The following is a 21,783-nucleotide window of genomic DNA, read 5'->3' on the forward strand; positions in this document are numbered from 1 at the left end:
TCTTATGGACATGTTTCCCACTTTTTATAATAGTTTGCTTCAGATGTTGTGAGCTCCATAGGTAATGTTCCTTAAATTATGTTTTATTAGGGTTGTGAACCCTCCAGAATTGGTGTGGAGTCTCCAGGGATTGAAAATCAATCTCCAGGACATTGTTGTGTGCAACCCTGGAGAAAGATCATAGGGACATTAAAAAAGATTGCTTTTTTAAAAATCATTTTCTTTTAACCATTTCTCTTTACCAGATATAAAAATATTGAAAATGGGGGCAGAAAGGCAGCTTGGCTGACAGTCGAGTGTTATCCAATTGCGTAATTAGTCTTTTTACTTTCCAATTGGTGGAGGGAGGCAGTGGGTCATGAGGGTGGATGTTGTTGGCCGACAAAAAGCTGGAGCATGGAGGCAAGTCATGTGACGAAACCTCCAGGAATACACTAAATTGCAGTTGGCCATCCTACATTTTAACTATTGCAGGCAGCCATAGCCTATCTTGTCTTTGTTTGCATTGTTCAGTAAATATTCTGATCCCTGCTGAAAAATTTAATTCACAAAACGCTTGTGTCTTATAACTAAAATTTATTACTTTAAAGCAGCAGGGATTTCCTGAACTGTTGGCTGTCATTCTATCTCCTCCCCCTAAAACAGTGTCAAAGCATAAAGAAAACAACATCCTTAGCGTGAGATAAAAGCAAAAAACTGCAGATGCTGGAAATCCAAAAAACTGCGGATGACCCTGTTTGCATAGATAGAACACTCGAACAGTATGTAAGCTCTATTCATAGGTATGGCAAGGGGATAATTATACTGCCTCAGGCTGGCTGTGCTGTCGGTATTGTCAAATTAGAACAGACCATTGACTTTACATTTTGCAGCAATTCTCCCTTGGGGAAGGAGTGAAATCCAGTTTAGTAAATACCTTACTATTATCTTATCTTTACCAATAGAAATCAGAAAGCAAAAACACTGGGGCTAATTTTCATCTCTGTCTGCCCTAAAATGGGCACATATGGGGGAGATGGTGGTGTAGTGGTAATGTTGCTGGACTAGTAATTCAGCGTCCCAGGCTAATGCCTTGGGGACATGGGTTCAAATCCCATCATGGCAGCTGGTGGAATTTAAATTCAAATAATTAATAACTCTGGAATTGAAAGCTAGAGTTAGTAATGGTGACTATAATGATTACCATAAAAACTCTTCTGGTACAATAATGTCCTTCCTTTAGGGAAGGAAATCTGCCATCCTTACCTGGTCTGGCCTACATATGACTCCAGACGTCTGGCCACGCTGCCGCGGAACGCTCCAAGTAGTTGGACCGTGCTGTACCACCTGTCCCTGGTGGAAAAATTTATGCAGAAAAACACCTTTGACCACAATTCCATCAGGCAGTGGTCAGCACGTAACGTCCTAGAGGCCCTGAGGGAAAAGGAGAGGGTGGACCCTGTGGGATGGTTCCCCGAGCAGACTGTCAAAGTCATTTGGCAGAATGCCTCATCGCCAGAACTTTCCAACAAGCACCAAGACGTAGCTTGGCTGGTGGTGAGAAAGGCCCTCCACGTCAGATCCTTCCTACACGCCAGGAGGCTCACCCCCTCTGCACGTTGCCCTCGAGGTGGCTGTGGTGGGGAAGAGACCGTTGTTCACCTCCTTGTGGATTGTGCCTTTGCAAAGAAAGTCTGGAGAGAGATGCAGTGGTTGCTGTCGAGGTTCATCCCGAGCAGTTCTGTGACACAGGACTCTGTGCTCTACGGGCTGTTCCCAGGGACACACACCGAGACAAACATCGACTGCAGCTGGAGGATCATCAACTCGGTGAAAGACGCGCTTTGGTCTGCCCGAAACTTGTTGGTCTTCCAGCACAAAGAGTTGTCCCCGACTGATTGTTGCGGACTGGCACAATCCAAAGTCCAGGACTACGTGCTGAGGGACGCACTAAAGCTTGGGGCAGCTGCTTCAAAGGCGCAATGGGGAAGGGTCGCTGTCTAAGACCTTTCTACCACAGCGCACCGAGAGACTGGGAACTGTTTAGAGCCCCTCGGGCTGTACAGATCAAAATGAAAGGCTGTAAATGATTGTAATATTGTTTGTACTGATGCACCTGGTGATACATTTTGTAAAAGTTTAACCTGGATTGTACCCTTGTAATGTTGTTTTTGAAATGGTTTGGAATGTGATTGAAGATATTTTATGAATAAAGTATATTTTTACAAAAAAAAACATATGACTCCAGACCCACAGCAATGTGGTTGACTCTTAACTGCCCTCTGAAATGACCTAGCAAGCCACTCAGTTCAAGGGCAATTAGAATGGGCAACAAATGCTGGCCTTGCCTGTGACACCCACATCCCATGGAAGAATAAAGAAAAAAAAGATGGGGCCTACTGGAGTGCTAAGTTGGGCAGAGCATATTTCTACCTGTTATCCATCTACTTTCCGTCCATCTCAATTTTCCCTGCTGGCCTTGGACGGGTACTGGAAGCTCCTGACTACTACAACAAAACTACATTAGATCATGTGAAAAAGATCAGTATATCTCCCATGACAAACTGACATGCAAAGTGCCAAACTAAACCCAAGGTCAGGAAAGTTATTTGCATTGGATTGGCAATTCATTCTGGAGTTCATGTGAAGGTATTAACTTCACATACCCTTTCTGGTCCAATGAATTAATTTAAGGAATAAAAAATCTGCTGCCCATTTTTAACTCCAATGAACCTTTTTGCTGCTTTTCTTCATTATTTGTTTGCCACCAGCATTATTATGGGTAGCACTGGATTTCCAATTGAAAATTTTCTGAAAGGATGTGCTCAGGAGGAGGAGAACCCACAGAGGAGCTCAGATAGGTCAGGCTGGGCTGTCTAAGGGGTGCTCCATGTTCTCCTGATGTGACCCATGTACCTCAGCCAACAAACCTGCGTGTACCTTCGCCCCCCCCCACGGCACCAATATACCCCTATCTGTGTAGAAGCGTAATTCCTTGCTTTGTCAGAACTAATGCCAATGGTTCATGATGCATTAACCCCTTAACTGTGTGCAGTTCTGGTCGCCACATTATAGGAAGGATGTGATTGCACTGAAGGGGGTGCAGAGGAGATTCACCAGGATGTTGCCTGGGATGAAACATTTAAGTTATGAAGCGAGGTTGGATAGACTTGGGTAGTTTTCGTTGGAGCAGAGAAGACTGAGGGGGCGACCTGATCGAAGTGTACAAGATTATGAGGGGCATGGACAGGGTGGATAGGGAGCAGCTGGTCCTCTTAGTTGAAGGGTCAGTCACGAGGGGACATAAGATCAAGGTGAGGGGCAGGAGGTTGAGGGGGAATGTGAGGAAAAACTTTTTTACCCAGAGGGTGGTGACGGTCTGGAATGCACTGCCTGGGAGGGTGGTGGAGGCGGGTTGTCTCACATCCTTTAAAAAGTACCAGGATGAGCACTTGGCATAACATTCAAGGCTATGGGCCAAGTGCTGGTAAATGGGATTAGGTAGGTAGGCCAGGTGTTTCTCACGTGTCGGTGCAGACTTGATGGGCCGAAGGGCCTCTTCTGCACACTGAGATTCTGTGAACTTCAGTCAAGACCAGTTGAGCAGCTTTTGTGTTTGTAGACTCATGCTTATACCTAGGCTATTTAATAAAAGCAGAAAATGCTGGAAAAACTCAGCAGCTCTGACAGCATCTGTGGAGAGAGAAACAGTTAATGTTCCGAGTCTATGACCCTTCTTCAGAGCAGGGAAGCCTTCTACCTAAGCTTCTGTTTTCAATTCTGGCTGCCATTCTTTCAGGTCCTCCCGCTTACTTCAGCCTTGAAGGCTGCATTCCTTTTGATGCTGTAAATCATTTTTAGAATTTTTAATTTTTTTCTCAACTTTTGTTGCACTACACCCATTTCAATTGCCCAAGTAGTTTTCTTTACCCACCACCTTTGTGCTCTCTTTTGCATCTAACTCTGCACCTGGTGCTATGAATGATTATCCAATTATTATACAAATGAGCTTTACCAGCTAAGTGAGTGATATTAGCACTTAACCTTTCAGGGAGGCTTTACACCAGTTCTTAATCATTTAGCATTAACTTACACTTGGAAACAACAAACGAAAAATGTTCCATTGTTTTTATACACAGGGTTTGAAACACATTTGTTAAAGAATTCTTCAACATCTTATAGTTAGCTGTGTTGTTTACCGTGCTGGTAATAAGGAGTTCCTGGTGAGGGCTGAAACCTGTGCTTGCCAATTATCTAATAACCAATTCCTGATTAACCTCCCAGGGGAGAGAGGCAGGCAAAGCCTCTTTGAAGTTAAGCTGACTGTAATATGGCACACCTGGAACTAGAAATTTGGAACTAGGTCAGCCCTCCAGAGCAGACTTGCTCCATTATCTGAACCAGACAGGTGTATAGTACACTGCTGGAGCGTGATCAAACAGCCAGAGTGACTAATCAAATCTGGAAGGCTGTCACTAAGGGTTGGGAGCTTTTTCAGTGGCTCTAGATAACCCTTCAGGTCAAAGCTCTAATGTGTAGGGTAATCCTAGTTGACAGGCATCAACTGTTAAACTGTATGGATTTAGCTGGTTGAATTCCAGAAGTAGCCCTATTCATATTTGGGTATTTCTATCTCTCGGGTCTTTTAACCTGTACCTAAACCCTCTGCATTAGGGTAAGTGTGATATGAGCCTATTGAAGTCTATATTGGGCAAGCAAAAATTCTACAACTGATTTCTCAGGAGTTTCAGTTGAAGGCTTTAAAACTGATTGTGAACTGCCGCATACATTAGCATTAGGCACCCAACTCCTCAAATAAAAAGATCAAATGCAAACCACATGTGTTTGTTTGCTCCTGCAGATGACGTGGACCTCTGCACAATCTCAGCTGGAAATGCACTGGGACTCTAACAGAGTTTGCATCCTTTCTTAAATCTCTCTGAGTACATAGGCTTCCTGACTTAAGGTGGTGATATGAATTTCACAAATGAAAAGGGGATAGTGGCTTGATTGAAGTATATAAAATCCTGAAGAAGAGTCGTGTGGACTTGAAATATTAACTCTGTTTCTCTCTCCACAGATGCTGTCACACTTGCTGAGTTTTTCCAGCATTTTCTGTTTTTGTTTCAGATTTCCATCCGCAGCATTTTTGCTTCTATCTTTCTGGTAGTTCATTCTATTAAAGAATATCTTCATTTTCTGTAGATAATGGTTGGAATTTTCATTTTGATAAATGTTCAGGAATTAAATGGTGAGAAGTCAGTTGACCTCAGCCAAGGGAGTAGTTGGGACATTTCAAATTGACCTCGGTGCTCCCAGACCAAGTAAGCCAGGAATCAGCCAGGATTTATGCTATGACTATTACTCGGTGATCTGTCCTGGGAAGTGCATGTGTGTAGATTCCAAACGGAAGCAGGATCAGTGAAAAGAGCCTGCTTATTGAAGTTTGATCTTTAATATGCATCCAGGTGACCATGGGGTATGACCAAATGATGTTTATTGGTTTGCCTGGAGCTCTCCACATCTGGCGGACATCACAATTTCATTGCTTCGTGCGTGAGCTAAATTGACTAGCATGCGTTTTTAATGTGGACAGGATGTCAGGAGAAGGGAGAGCTTGGAGTAAGGATGTGGATGGGACTATGGTACTGCAATGTTATTACCAGCCGCCTTTTCAGTCAATGTATGACATTCACGATTTTGCTGTTTGCTATGTTGACCTTGTACTTGCAGTTCTCTAATTACCGACTCCATGTACTGGGTGAGTTGTTATGCTCTTGGGTCCAGGAACTAGGAATGTCAGGATAGGGTTGAGGTATTTTACAGTCTGATAAAAGTAATGGGATCAAGTGTAAGCAGAAGGGTGTTAACTGTGAGCTTGCTAAGGTTTACCATGAGACGCAAAGCTAACAGATGTTTGCAAGTGTGCTAGAAGGTTGAAACACAATCTTGGGGTCGAAATGATATTTGTAAGCTGTAGCTAGAGAATATTTTAAGCTGCTCTAGTTATTCTGTGCCCTTGTAATATTCCCAGCCAGTATATTCTGAATCTTAGGTGGCAGTTTTATGAAGTGATCATGAGTCATAGGTTCAGGACTATTTGTTAAAAAGGTGGGTACTTAATAAAGAATGAGCATGGGACTAAGCTACAGATCCCAAAACTGCCCAAATTTGGCAGTTTTGGTGAGGCTGAACCCAAATGGCTTGCACTCATGTTTCAGTTTATTTTTCCAGCGGAAAAAAAGATGGGGCTGTGATGAATATGAACCACATTGTCTAAAAAGCCTCTGCTCTGTTCCAATCCAGCTCAAGTTAAGTGGTTTCTTTAATTCAGATGAAACCAGGCTGTTGATCAAAAGCTGTTAGTTGATTTCTATGGGAGATATAAAAAAAAATTGAGAACGCAAAGAGGTCAGTAGGGCCCTACAATTCATTCCTTTTTTTAAAAAATCTCCTTCACCCGAACACCACCTCATGTCTAGCAATTGCTTTCTCCCAGACTGTATCAAATTGCTTCTTAACAAATGTCTGCTCGATGCCCTTTCCTAATAATTTACTTCTCAAGAACATCGCCCTTTGGGTGAAGAAGTTCTGCCAGACATCTGATTTTAAAATAAGATCTCAAGTGTGACACTAAACTTCAGGTTGAATTTTTTTTGAAGGAAGGAGGTCAGTTAATTTCCAAAACCACAGCGAAAGCTCACCTTGAAACTGTGTCACCAGGAGAATACACTCTCCAACTAAAGGTAAAAGCAAAATACTGCAGATGCTGGAAATCTGAAACAAAAACAGAAAATGCTGAAAAAACTCAGCAGGTCGAGCAGCATCTGCGGGGAGAAAAACTGAAGAAGAGTCATGTGGACTCGAAACGTTAACTCTGTTTTTCTCGCCACAGATGCTGTTAGACCAGCTGAGTGTTTCCAGCATTTTCTGTTTTTGTTTCACATTCTCCAACTAGCTAAGTTCAGAATCTTGTACTTTCTGGAAACATTGCACTAATGACTAAAAGTTAAAATGACCAAAGTGGGTGACATTGGATGGGCCACCCATTTTACACCTCTCTGGATTTCACTGTTGGAGTCACTTGTTTTACAATATTGGTAAAAGTTACAATTACCTTTGTCGTATGAGATCCCGCGATAAATCATTGAAGGCAACAGGACAGGTTGAGCGTGTGGTTAATAAGGCAGACGATATCCCAGGCTTTATTAATAAGAGCAAGGAGGTTTTGTTGAACTTGTATAAGACGCTGGTTCAACCTCAGCTGAAGTATTGTGTCCCAGTTCTGGGTGCCGCACTTCAGGAAGAACATGAAGGCATTGGAGAGAGGTTTTTAAAAAATTCATTTACAGGATGTGAGCTTCGCTGGCTAGGCCAGCATTGATTGCCCATCCTAATTGCCCTTTGAGAAGGTGGTGGTGAGCTGCTGCCTTGAACCACAGTAGTCCCTGTGGTGTAGGTACTCCCACAGTGCTGTTAGGGAGGGAGTTCCAGGATTTTTTGACCCAGTGCAGTAAAGATTCATGAAAATGGTTCCAGGGATGAGGAACTTCAGTTATGAAGATAGATTGGAGAAGTTGGGACTGTTTTCCTTGGAGAAAAGAAGGCAGAGAGGGGATTTGATAGAGGTATTAAAAATCATGAGGGATCTGGACAGAGTAAATGAGGAGAAACTGTTCTCGCCTGCGAAAGGACTGAGAGAGAGGAGGCACAGATTTAAAGTAATTGGCAAGAGAAACAAAAACAATAAGAGAAAAAACTTTTTCTCACGTTGAGTAGTTAGGGTCGGGAATGCACTGCCTGAGTGTGGTGGAGGCAGGTTCAATCAAGGCATTCAAAAGGGAATTAGATTGTTCCTTTTCAAATAACTATGTGCAGGGTTACGGAGAGAAGGCGGGGAATGGCAGTAGGTGAATTGCACATCCAGAAAGCCAGTGCAGACACTGGGCCGAATGACAACCTCCTTTACTGTTACAGTTGTAATTTGGTTTATGACTCAAATCAAGTGCTGTTATACAGAGCTTGTTTGGAGTTAGCTGAGAATATTAATAACAACAGCTTCTACTTATATAGTGCCTTTAATGTAATGAAACATTGCAAAGTACTTCACGGCAGCATTATAAAACAAAGTATGAGACCAAGCCACATAAGGTCAGGTGACCAAAAGCTTGATCAAAGAGGTAGGTGTGAAGGAGTGTCTTAAAGGAGAAAAGTGAGATAGAATGGTGGAGAGGTGGTAGGAATGGAATTCCAGAGCTTGGGGCCCAGGCAACTATAGACATGGCCACCAATAGTGGAGCAATTATAATTGCGAATGCACAAGAGGCCAGAATTAGAGGACTGCAGATATCTTGGGGTTGTGGGGCTGGAGGAGTTTAGAGATAAGGAGGGGGAGACTATGGAGGGATTTGAAAACAAGGATAAGAATTTTAAAGTCAAGACGTTGCTTGACTGGGAGCCAATGGAAGTCAGTGAGCACAGGGTTGATAGGGAAATGGGACATGATGAGAGTTAAGATGTGGGCTGCAGAGTTTGGGATGAGCTCGAGTATATAGAGGGTAGAATATGGGAGACCAGCCAGGAGTGTGTCGGAATAGTCAAGTCTAGAGGTTAGGAAGGAATAAAATGAGGGTTTTAGCTGCAGCTGAGCTGAGATGAGCAATGTTATAGAGGTGGAAATAGGTGGTCTTAGTGATGTCACCAATATGAGGTCAGAAGCTCATCTTGGGATCAAATGTGATACCATGGTGGCAAACAGACTGACTTAATCTCAGACTGTTGCCAGAGAGAGGGATGGATTTGGTAGCTAGGGAACAGAGTTTGGATCAGGGACCAAAACAATGGCTTCAGTACTATCAGCTAATGGGAACAGCTTTTCATTGTCTATATTATCTAAACCCGTCATAATCTTGTGGATGGTAGTGATGTGGTACAGTCCACTCAGGGAGTCTGAGTTGCTGTGGCAAGGTGTGCTTTTTTGCATGCATGTTGTAATCTGGAGCTATGGATAGTGATGGTCGAGGCTCCAATGTTCTTTTCGTCACATGGCTGACCGAGAATCTCTCCCACTCTTACCAGTTGCCATTGGTGTATGTTGGGAGGATTTGCAGGCTTACCATTCTGGTAAGTCTTCTCTGCACCCCCTCAAGGACCCTCACATCCTTCCCAAAGTGTGTTGACAGATCTGGAGGCAATACTCTAGTTGTGGCCTAACCAGAGTTTTATAAATGTTCAGAATAACTTACCTGATAGGATATTCACATACGGATATCATGTTGTGAACCTGTACCCCAGGACCTGGCGATCATTTACTTCCTAATCTTCCCTGAAAATATGCTGAACACTGTTTATTCTTTTCTGCATGACCCCCAATTATTCTCTGCTCAAAGGATATTAGTCTAGCTCCATACAATAAGATAAGCGATTAACTAACTGGTAGATCTTTTAACATTGAGTCAGGCTGCAATATTTTTACTTCTACCTCTAGCTGCTGAATGTTTCCATTGTTCTTGGATTAATTTACCAGAATATTTCATGAAAACATTTCGAGTGGGCCTTTTATTTCAATCGGTGTGCAGAAATAGCCTTGCATTAAATTGTGCACTCCAGACAAACTGCTGATCATAGTGTTAAGAAGCTGATAATCTAGAAGTGCTGTCAGACTCTCATTGTTTGTGCATCAGTGGCTGTGTTGTTCAGCTACTCAATGGCAGGAGAGTGGGAGGGTAATATTATTCATCGAGGAGGCAAATACAATTAGGATTACATTTAATGCGGAGTCAGTGGAGAATAGTAACATGACCAACATTGGTTTTAATTTTTGTTGGCAGATTTTTTTGGTGCATTTTTGCTTTCTAACATAGTAAACTGAAAGACTCTGTCAAAAGAGCAATCTCTATGTACCTTGCCTAAACCAGAGTAAATTAGAAGGAAGAAAAATTGTCTTAGACAATACACACTTTTTGAATAACTTATACTATAGCCGTGCTTTCTAAAACTAAGGGGAGGAAGAGTTCTTCCAATGGCCTGTGGACTAAAGGCCCCACCCAGTGTTGTACCCCCTGTACAAAACTATGCAGCCTGAGGTCTCAATTCAATCCATGGCCTGCACTGAATAGGCTGACTTCAAGTGGGGCGTTAGTTACGGTGCTGTCATTAATCTGAACACCTCTGCTTTTTGGGGGGGATGAATAATTAGGCAGGGCTCCAGTTCCTGAGCACTATCTATAGAGTAAAGAGTTAACTCCAATAGTAGCTACTGAGCATGTGCGTAAGGAGCTATGTCACTGTGGTGTTACTGAGAGAAGATGACTGAGAAGCATCTTCATGAGTATCTCCAACTTTGTCTTGATCTTGTTCAACCTTTGTAAATAGTTAGCATGTAAATAAATGTGTTTTCAACAAAAGACCATTGCTTCCAGCAAGATCTCTTCTCGATTAAGAAGCTAATGAAAACAGAATTACCTGGAAAAACTCAGCAGGTCTGGCAGCATCGGCGGAGAGGAAAAGAGTTGACGTTTCGAGTCCTCATGACCCTTCAAGGGTCATGAGGACTCGAAACGTCAACTCTTTTCCTCTCCGCCGATGCTGCCAGACCTGCTGAGTTTTTCCAGGTAATTCTGTTTTTGTTTTGGATTTCCAGCATCCGCAGTAGTTTTTTGTTTTTAAGAAGCTAATGAATCCTGAGATAAAACCACAATAAAAAAATCAAGTCACCCTTAGTTAAAAATGGATATCTATGGATGTGAGAGGATTGGAATCCGTATAATACACTTCCCACTTTAATGCCTGATTCAATCCAGGTTTAGCAGTCTGGAACAGCCATATATGCAGAATATCAGAGACATGCTGATGCCCATGACTAATAACCCTACAAAATTTAAAAAAAAACCAAGGGAGGAAGTAAGTGCAGAGAGTTACCACTTATAACAAAAGCTGCATTATTGTGAGACAGCTACAAAAACAGAATTAGAGGGGTTAATTCTTTAATCTTGGATTTGCCATATTCAGTACTAAAGGGTTCACTCTACGCTTAAAGCAGGAGACCCCCTATTCAGGAAATACCTTTCCAGGCTTCCTGGAATTCTTCAGTAGAATTTGTGTGTTTTTGTGGTTTCCTCTGGTAGCCTCTCACATCCTCCTTTTATCAGTCTCTTATTTCAAAATGTGCCCATCTATTCGTAAGCTCACAGATGCTGAGGGTGAAATTAATTTTGGGTGACAGTGAATCAGCTGTCCATTTTACACTCCATCCAATTTTATTTTGTCATTGAAGTACAAGGAAAAGAAAATTGTGCACTGTGTAAAACAAGCGACTCACTTCTTATTGCTCAACCACCCTCTGTCCCCCACAGGTGAATTTCCGCCCATACTCTGTTGTTACACTCTGCTATTTGTACCTGCACCATGAATTGATTTGCATCATGAAGCTATAAAAATTGGCACAACCTTTAATGTATTGATGTGAATGAAATTGCCTCCAGCAGGCATGAATACGAACATGTGAAACTTTCATCCACCTCAAAGCATTAAAAGTAAGCAGGAGTATAACTGTGCACTCTCTACTTGCACATTTGTAAAAATGGCAGAAACAACAGCTTTTTAATATGGAGAAACAGTGGAAGATGCCTCATGAGTGTGTGAGGGGAAAAGAAATGGACACTAACGCAAAGAAGGCTTGTTTAGGAGGGGTTACCAAAAGTATGGTCAGAGAAGATCTGTTTTATGGAGTAATGGAGGAGAGGGTTCAGGGAGGTAATTTCACAGAGTGGGACTTGGGTTGCCCAAGGCACTGCCAGTAATAGTAGGGCAAAGGAAGAGGTGGATACCCAAGAGCTAGAGTCAGGGGAATGCAGAGTTTGTGGGAAGGGAACTTCAGGACTAGTAGAGGTAACCAAGACTGAAAACGAGGAAGGACATGGACTGTTTCAAAAGCTAGGATTAGAACGTTAAATCTGTGGCTCCACATGTGCGGATGATGCCTCCCAAGAGATATTGTTTAGATGGCTGAGAAAAATGACAGGGTCAGGGATTGATCCTTGGTTGACACACGAGTGGGAAGAGAAACCATCAGGACTTACTTTGGCTACAACGAAATGAGTAAGACTGCAACCAGATAAGGGCAATCCCACAGAGCAGAACAATGGAGTATTGAAGGAAGATGGTGTAATTTAGCATGCAAATGGCTGCAGGGTGGGTGAAGAGGGTTAATGAACCATAATTGCAGAGAATGTCAATTGTGACAAGGGTCATTTTAGTGCTATGGCAGATGTGGATACCTGTTTGAAATTTCAATATGCAGTGACACTATATTCAATTGTACCTCATGTCAATAAACCTGAAACTAGTATAAATTTCCCCTTGGTCATCTAATTCATTAATACAATATTTCCCTTCTCCTCCTGAATTCCTCTCATATTGATTGTCATATGTTTATAATGGTTTGACATTAATGTTGATGACAATGAACCTTTGAATATGGAAGATCTGCGAGATCAAAGATGATATGAGGTACCTTAAGAATTGCAGCTCTGTATAATTGGACATCACAATGCCTATATGACAATATTCAGAAAGTGGCAGTTTATGCCACTAAATAGATTATTAAAGGAGTTTAAACTTAAACTTCTATTTCTTTATATAATGCACAGTGGGAGCGTCTATACAATAGGTCCTGTTATTTTAAGGCAAGTTAATCGAGATTGCTGATTGCCAGTCTGCAAACAGCACTTTATAGTTTTATCCTCAATTAAACATCAGATGACTCCGACTAAACTGGGTAATATCATAATTTAGAGTAAAATATCTGACTTGAGTTTCGAACCCTGTGTAAATGGTACCTACAGAAAGTGTTGCCCAATGTCAAGCATGCTGCTGATTCATTCCTCTTCAAAGAAAGTTTACAATTTTTAATGAGCTATCTTTTATGATGGGCCTATTTAAGAATGTCCTTACAAATATTGTAGTTATAAGAACAAATGCTTGGCTCAGAAATTCAATTGCGAAGTGCGAATACGAATTGCCCATTGTTCCTGCAAGAGGTAAACACCGCAAGATCCAATATGTTGCGCTACGTGTGTGTGCTCAGTCTGCACCAGAAGCATGCCATACAGTACGCCATGTTGGTTAAGGTGCCTGAAAATGGCATTGGAAGACTGTGTGGGTTGGCGGATGGAAGATGGAGGTCATGTGATGAAAATGTTCAGGACTTTTGACCAACAAGAGTTGGCAACCCTATAGTCAGGTGTAGCTTAGTTTGCGTAGATTTGGCAATGGTATCCACTCCATATTGTCACACCCTCAACACAATTCAGAGGCATTGACACCTGCCTGTGCGTTCCTAATGCACTATCAATCTATGCAATCATCTTGTGGCTTACTCATGCTTTAGAAATTCAGATAATGTGTGTTTGTAGTGATCTTTCTCCTTTCTGAACTAGGAGCAGAGCAAAATGCAGCAAGGGAATAATGTGAGTAAATCTTTCTGAAAGAGGAATGGTTGAAGGAAAGGTACAAAGACTTGAGTACAAAAATCTAGGCTGACGTTCCACTGAGGGAACGCTGGACTCTTGAAGATGCCTTCTTTCGGGGAGATGTTGCACCATGGCCCCAGCTGTTCTCTCTGGGAATTCTCCCCAGTATCTTAGTCAAAATCACTTAAAACAATGGGCTGCATCTTACCTATGTCGGGTGGGCTGGGCGGGGGCAGGTGCCAATCGCTGCCTGCGATCGGCCGCACGCCACCATTTTACAATTGGCTCGCCCAGTGTGACACACGGCCGGTAGCGCTCAGCGCTAACTGTGCAGGCGGGGGGAGGTGGGAGAGCACAGCGATCTCCCTGAGGCACGGAGCTGCCACAGGGAGATTAAGTTGAGAGTAAAACTTTTCAATAAAGGAGGAAAAAAATTATTTAAACATGTCCCATCATGTGACAGTGTTACATGAGCTGGGACATGTTTGTGAATTGTGCAAAATTTAACTAATAATTTTATAAACCGTTCAGGAAACCTCATCCCGCCCGTGTATGAGTTTTCCTGAAAAACGCGAAGGCCGATTGGACTCTTCACCTGCCCACCAGCCTTAAGGTTGGACGGGCAGTGTTGCTAACAACTTTAATTGGTTTTTTAATGGTCTTAATAGGCCTTTGACAGTTCGGCAGGTGTGCAGCCGCCTACGGCGCGCGCCCACCGAACGAAATGTCGAAATGACGCGCGATAACATCGGGACACACGCCCGACGTCATTGCGTGTCATTTTGCGTGTTGGTGTGTTGGGCCCACCCCAGCACGCCGACGGCAATATTCTGGTCATTATCTCATTGCTGTTTATGGGGCCTTGCTCTTAAATTGGCTGCCATGTTTCCTACATTACAAGAGTCACTACTCTTCAAGTCACTTCATTGGTGCGTAAAAGTGGTTGGGATTTCCTGAGGCCATGAAAAGTGCTGCATAAATGTGAGTTTTTTCTGCTGGAAATAAAATATGATATCGTGTTTGTGCTGGTAGTAAACTAGCTTGATTTGGCTCGAGTCTGAATTCATTCATCCTAAACTAAACACGGGTGGTCAAAGATATCACTGGAAAGAGCTTAAAATGGATGTATTAACAAATAAAGCATTCATTCAAACACACTTAACTCAGATGGGAGGTTAACTGAGTGAAGTACACCGTTATAGTAATGTCACTTGTTCCCTTACTGAGGTAGAAATTAATATCAATGAAGTTATTCTGAAAAAAATCTTAACAGGCTTGTATCAAAGAATTTCACTAGTTAAACAGGAGGATTGACATGTTTTAAATAGCTTAATATCCCTGATGAAATCGCAGAGAAATCTGGTACAAATGCATCAAATGTTCCTGCAATGTCACTGCCAGCATTAATTTCCCCCATGATTCCTTCTATCAGATGTACATCACTAAAAGAGAGGGCTAATTGTCCCATATGAAAGTGTTACGCTTTGTAATCGATATGAACAAGTAACACATTTACCAACGTCATGAATAAGGTATTGTTTGGATTTCTGTCTTTCTTTTACTGCAGCTATTCAGTGTAAATTGGATAAAATAATGTAAAGCTACAGCCTCAACAACTAGAATTAAAATTCCAGACCTTTGGTCCATGTGTGGCATAGACTACGTTGGCACTAAATGCTCCAGAACTAAAGCAGCTATTATGAAACAACATATGTTGAATTAAATTTGAGCTCATGAACAAGTTATACTTTACATACTGGTTATACCATCACTTCACTTTCATCATGCAAAATCAAGTTGGAATTATAGTAATGTACCCAAAATCATTGCTTAAGCAGAAAATTATGCATTGCTTAAAATAATTAAATTACATTAGGCATTGAATGATAATGATAGTGAAGGACGAGCAGATGGAAGGATAGATATGTGACCAAAGGCAGTGTAAGATAATGAAGTATTGCAAATGATTTATAATTTGATTTAGCACTTTTATCTAAAAATCAGGAGGATCCAAAGGCTGGTTTACTTAACTATATGCTTTTCAGTAATTGCTGCTGTAGTCCAGGAAATATCACTAGTAACAATAAATTTGGCAATCCTGGCATAAATGGGATTAGCCAGACATTTTCTTTCAGATCTTTACATATAATTAAATTAGCAAAATAATAAATCTTCGCACACGATTGATTTTCTGCTTACGAAACAAAATAATTCAATGCCCATTATTAATTTTAAAAGAAGCTTGGTTTTTAAGAGCTGCTGTTATTCATCCTCTTGCACACTTTCAATTCGATTGTAAGTAGCATCTGTGCACCTTCGACAAACTAACTACCGCTGGTTTTCACCTTGGGTATGTGAGCTCTCGGCAAATATTGATGAACTTTGCAGGACTCCCAAGTCCTAACTTTCGAAGGACAATGTCAACATCCCAAAGCAAAATGGTGTTAACATCACAAATATATGTACCAAACTTGTGTATTGCTGAAAAAAGTGACATGCTTTCAAATTTTTTTTGTCTTGCGCTCATCAGGACAGTTTGCAAAAAATTAGCAACATTAAAGGGGAACAACAATGTATACTGCATGAGAAGAGAGTGCTGATTAGTTGGCAAATGGACTCTGATTGGTGAAGGCATTGCCATGGAGAATGCATGTTAACTGCCCAGCTTTGTTCAAATTCACACTGGGCAGGTCAACTCTGATTGGCCAAAGCATTGCCCTGGGAAACGAACCAGGGAATGAATGTTCCCCATCTCCAAGCTTTAACAGCTGTGGCTTAGTTCATAGCACCCTCGCCTTTGAATCAGAGGGTTGTGGGTTCATGTCCCACTCCCGGAAACCAAGAACTGTGATTGTACTCGAACGAGTTGCAATCTGTGATTGTTGATAACTCGAAAGAGTTTCCAGTAAGAGGTGTCAGCTGTGGCTCAGTTCATAGCACCCTCGCCTTTGAATCAGAGGGTTGTGGGTTCGTGTCCCACTCCTGGAAACCAAGAACTGTGATTGTACTCAAAAGAGTTGCAATCTGTGACTGTTGATAACTCGAAAGAGTATCCCCAAGCTTTTGTTTAGTTGAAAAAGATTATGGGTGGCAATGGGTGGACATCTGTCTGCAAAGGACAGGGCCCTGTGTGCCTTCTAGTATGCGTAAGTGAGACACACTACTTTAATAGCAGATCTCTTTTTCAGAAATACTCAAAAATATTTATGTTTATTAGTACATATCAACAGAAATAATAGGCTAGTAAATTAATGAATACATAATTTTTGAGACATGATGCTTGCTGTGCATGATATAACTGGCCCAAAACCTGATAACCTTGCTGACCTCCATTTTGAAGCTCAGTTTGAAAACTTGAGTTATCTTGCACACAGCCCCCCCCCCCCACCCCACACATACACACACACACACACACACACTGACAAATACAGAGACAGACAGACGCACACAAACACATGATATATTCTATATATTTGAGATATCTTTCACATACTTTAATGCCTGTTTTGAAGATCTTAAACTTTAGAACTGCATTTTAGTTTAACTAATCCCAATGCAGAATGAATACACAGATATACAATATCTGGACACTTCAAAGTAATCTGTAGAAACTCTGACTCTGTTTAGAGTAAAAGTTTCCTGGTTCAATATGTTGCAGCATCAAACGTTAAAAAATATACATATAAAAATAAAATGTCAGCCCTACGCGTTAAGTATTGAAAAGCATTTTGTTAGGAAAAGTGTGATTTGTGAATTAGATGAAATATCAACTTCCTGTGCAAACTGTGGCAATAATGTCAATCTCTTCCTGTAGGCCGGATTTTATGGGCTACTAAGCCTTCCTTACCTGCACCTGCTCCACTGACAGCAAGCCTAGGTCTTATTTCTTTAACATAATTTAAAAAAAAGTTAATCTTTGCTTCCCATTTGGCTGTGTCAATGCATTTAAGACTCAAATTTATTTTGCTGGTGCCTGGCTCTCAAAATACCATTATTGTTGCATTGTGCACCCAGATATTGTAAAATTCATGTGTCAGAATTTTGCCCTCGGATGGCGGGCGGGCCCCACTGGCTCGGCGGCGGGCAGACAGCCAACCCCCGCCACCGAAACGGGGCCCGCCGCCATTTTGAGTGGGCGGGCCAATTAAGGCCCACCCAGCGGCCTGCCCAACAGGAAGCGCTATGCACTTCCTGTGCAGGGGGGGGTGGAGGGATTCCCCATATGTCAAAGTCCTGTCACAGAGAGATCAGTGACAGGTAAGAAAAGTCAAAAAATAGAAAAATTAAAAAATGATTAACATGTCCCCCTCATGTGACAATGTTAATAAAAATGACATAAACTTTATTAGACTTTTTAAAAACGGACATGAAACCTCATCCCGCCAGTGGATGAGGTTTCATGGTTTTTCAGAAGCCCGCTGGGGCTCCTGGCCTGCCCGCCTGCCTTAAGGTTGGACGGGCAGGTCTTTAATTATCTTAATTAGCCTCTCAATGGCCTCAATTGGCCATTGACAGTTTGGCGGGCGGACAGCTGATTTCGCTGTCTGCCCGCCTTCCTAAAACTTTAAAGGGACCAGGATGACGTCGGGGGGGTTCCTCCCGACATCATCCCGCTTCAGATTCCTGTCGGCGAGCGGGCCCCGCCCCCAAATTGCCGACGGGAAAATTCAGGCCATGGAGTTTATGCAGCACAACTTCAGACTCTAAAATCTAATTATGCTTTCAAGGATAGACCAACTTGTATGAGTTTGTGTAACTAAATAGTCTGCCCTCTCCTTTCAAAGGAAAGCCCATTTAAAATGCATTTAGGATTATAGTTCGACTGATTTTCCCCTCATCGACTTTTCCACTTTGGTGGTATTCTGCCTTGGCCCTTCACCCAAGATTCTGATGGCCTGACAACAAACCTGTTCTATGTTTGATAGAATTGGGTCGCCCTTAAGTTTCCAGTTGTGAACGATAGAGTGAATGTACAAAATTATTTAAGAGATATCAAGAAGGAAAGGGGTTATATGAATGAATCCAAAAGATAGCATTGCTATATCAGTGACCAGAAGAGATTACATTTTATCTGTCATCTTTCACTTTTTAAAGTGCTTCTTCACTATTATTATTATTGAGGCATAATTTGCTGATGTTGTCTTTACTGGACTAAATGTAACCGTTAAATCTGACATTGGTTTATGCTTCCTTTTGGTCCAATATGCTGCAGTGCTGATCAATGTGAAAAGAAAGCAGTTTACCAGGATTGCTGGTTCATCCCAATCTTGAAGCTGCAATATAAATTTTGGAATGAAAGTGTCATTACATAAAAAACAGCCTTTTTGAGCCAACGTTTCAAATTCAACAGACACTCTGCTAGGCTTCATAGTTGCCTGTCAAATCATGTAATGCCTAATTTAGCTGCTAACACCTTTTTGGCATGAGAGATGTAATGTTATGCTTTTGTGATATGCCTAATATCATTGATAAGCATTCCGTTGCTGTGAATAGTATTATAGCCAAATAACGTATTTTAAAAACAGTTAAAACCCACCATTTTATCACTCAAGAACAGATATTGGGTTTTATTATATTACAGTTTGTTTAACTAAATAAACAACACTTTTCACTTGACCTTTCATTTGTGATTTTTCAGATTTTCTTTGCACCTGAAGTCATATATAACCCTCTCTTCTTACCCCTCCCATCCACCCTTCAAATTGGTTTCAGGCCTTCAGCTGCCAAACCCCATGCACTGGCACCCATCCTTAAAACACTGCTGTATCTCCATCTTCCTTTCCTCTAAAATCCCCCTCAATATCCATCTCAATGTTATGGTCACCCTTCCCAATATCTCCTTTTTTTTTGAATCAGTGTCAGCTTGTGCCTGTTTACTCATATGTGGAGTGATGTGGGATGTTTTGCTACATTATGTTACATAAATTTTGTTGATGGAACCAACTCTTGTTAGACTACAGGTCCAGCACTCGTTCCACACCTTTCTCAAGTGGCCCTTGCTGACACATGTGCACAAGCAACAGGGGTAATTTTAACTTTGCCCGTTTTACACCATCTCCCAACAGTGAGATAGCTGCCTGTTAGAACTCTCTACTGATAAATGAATATCGGGAGAGATATGACCTTGCTGACTGAATAGACCAAAGTCAATGTTATCCCTAGTGTATGTTGGGGCTCATCAACTGCGGCCGGCAGGACAATTTATCCTAATCCTCTCCTCATCTTAGGTTCACACAGGTACATTTCCCAACAGGGCACGCTCAGGAGTGGAATCCCTCTTTGATTTTTCCATTCTAGATCGCTATGGCAACTATAGCACCTCAATTGTGTTAATGGGTTGTAAACTGAGTCTGGAATCAAAACTGTGATCTTCTGGGCAGAATAGATTAGTGCTAAGCTGGGTGATGCTTTACAAAGATAGATTTTCACATATTGTAATTATGCTGTTAGCAGCATAACTTAAACTTGCATACATACCTGGTCTCTATTATACAAAGAATATAGAGGCATTAGCGAATGAAGAGCTGAGAGATTATACATATCAGTAAAGATCGAACAGCCTCGGGCTTTTTTCTCTAGTACAGAGAAAGCCGAGAGGTCCTGATAGAGGTCTTTAAGATTGTGATAAGAGTTTTATTTAGTAGATACTGAAGAGATGTTTCCACTTATGGGGAAGACCAAGACTAATGGCTTTGAACATAAGATAGTCACTAAGAGGTCCAATGGCGAACTCTTCTTCACCCAGAGAGTGGTGAGAATCTGGAACTCACTACCACGATAAGAAGTTGAGCTGAATAGCATAGATGCATTTAAGGAGAAGCTAGATAAATGCATGAAGGAGAAAGCAATGGAAGAATATGCTGTTGAGGTTAGTTGAAGAGGGTTGGGAGAGGAGGTTCATGTGGAGTATAGACCTGTTTGGTCAAATGGCCAGTGCCTGTGCTATGGGTCCTGTGAAATTCAATGTAATCCTTCCTTGAGGTGCTGTCACATCACTGGCCCTAAGATCAACAGCTTCAATTCAGCACTCTGTTCTCTATATTGATGTGATGCAAAACTGGCTCTGACAAGACTGTTTGCTAGCACTAGTTTGAGAAGTAATACGGAAAAAGTTGACCACGTTGAAATGGGAAACAGATGCTCACTGACTTACAGCAACATGAGTGCACCCTGAACTTGTAAGCTGAGAAATATGTGTGCTGAATACTTAATGCTAAAGTGGTATTAGGAGGTGAGATGTGTACTTTTGCAATCATCGCTTATATATGTTGCAAAATAGTTTGTCATCCATTTGGCGTTGCTTGTTTTACTGTGCTTCTGATAGTCAACACATCAGAACTAAAAGATCACGTAAATGCATACCTTTGACATTCAAGAGTCAATTGTTCAAATGTTGCTCACCAAATGCAACAAACAATTCAACACTTAATTCCTGTTGAAAGTAGGTTAACAGTCGGGCTGCTCACAGCAGTTTCTGTGGAGAATAGTCTTTAATTCCTTTGCGTTGACAAATCCGATTGAAAGATTTCCCTGCGATGTTTGTACAAGACAGTAAATTCAGTTGCATGCTTTTCCAGGTTAACTGGGAGAAAGCTTTATTAGTATAGCAAGATCTAATCGAAACAGATAACTACTACAAGACATCCATGTTCTACTTCTAACTATTCAGAAAAAAAGTTAATTTGGGAGCATAGATGTAGCAAGTTAGTATATTGATAAATCAGAATCAAGCATTGTGTGGCCATGCTGATGTGTCTTGCAGGAGAGTGCCGGCAGATAACTACACCAGAACAAGTTTAAGAACTTCCAACTGCAGAAGCCAGTTTTCATGTTCTGATAAACTCTCCCTATTACAACAATTAGACTAGAACTAATATTTTGAGAGTAGATCAGAAAGAAAGAGTTGTCTTTATATAATGTCTTTCAGCCTAAGAACACCTGTGTTTTATAGCTATTCAAGTACTTTTGAAGTCTACTCATTGTTGTAATGTAGGAAACACAGCAACTAACTAACACACATCAAGTTCTCACAAACAGCAATGTGACTTTGACGAGATTATTTTGTGATGTTGCTTGAAAAATAAATATTGGCCAGGACCCAGGAGAAAACACCTCTGCTGTTCTCTGATATAGTGCCATGGAATCTTCTACATTTGCATCAGAGAACAGATAAGACCCTACTTTAAAATTTCACCCAAAAGACACCACCTTCAACAGTGTAGCGTTCCTTCGGTGCTGCACTGGAGAATCAGCCTTGATTTTGGTGCTTAATTCTCTGGAGTGGGAATTCTGCAATACTACTTTTCTTTTGGGAAGTGCCTGAGAAAAGGTT

At 41.5% G+C, this 21,783-nt stretch overlaps 1 protein-coding gene across 6 annotated transcripts in view; it reads left to right on the top strand.

Moving 5' to 3' along the window:
* The window catches only part of gas7b (growth arrest-specific 7b), a 418,502-nt gene that overhangs the window by 160,084 nt on the left and 236,635 nt on the right, over positions 1-21,783 (top strand). The gene's annotated exons all lie outside the window — the stretch shown is intronic.

Source organism: Cetorhinus maximus, chromosome 24 (genome assembly GCF_964194155.1).
Source record: "Cetorhinus maximus chromosome 24, sCetMax3.hap1.1, whole genome shotgun sequence".
Classification (NCBI taxonomy): domain Eukaryota; kingdom Metazoa; phylum Chordata; class Chondrichthyes; order Lamniformes; family Cetorhinidae; genus Cetorhinus; species Cetorhinus maximus.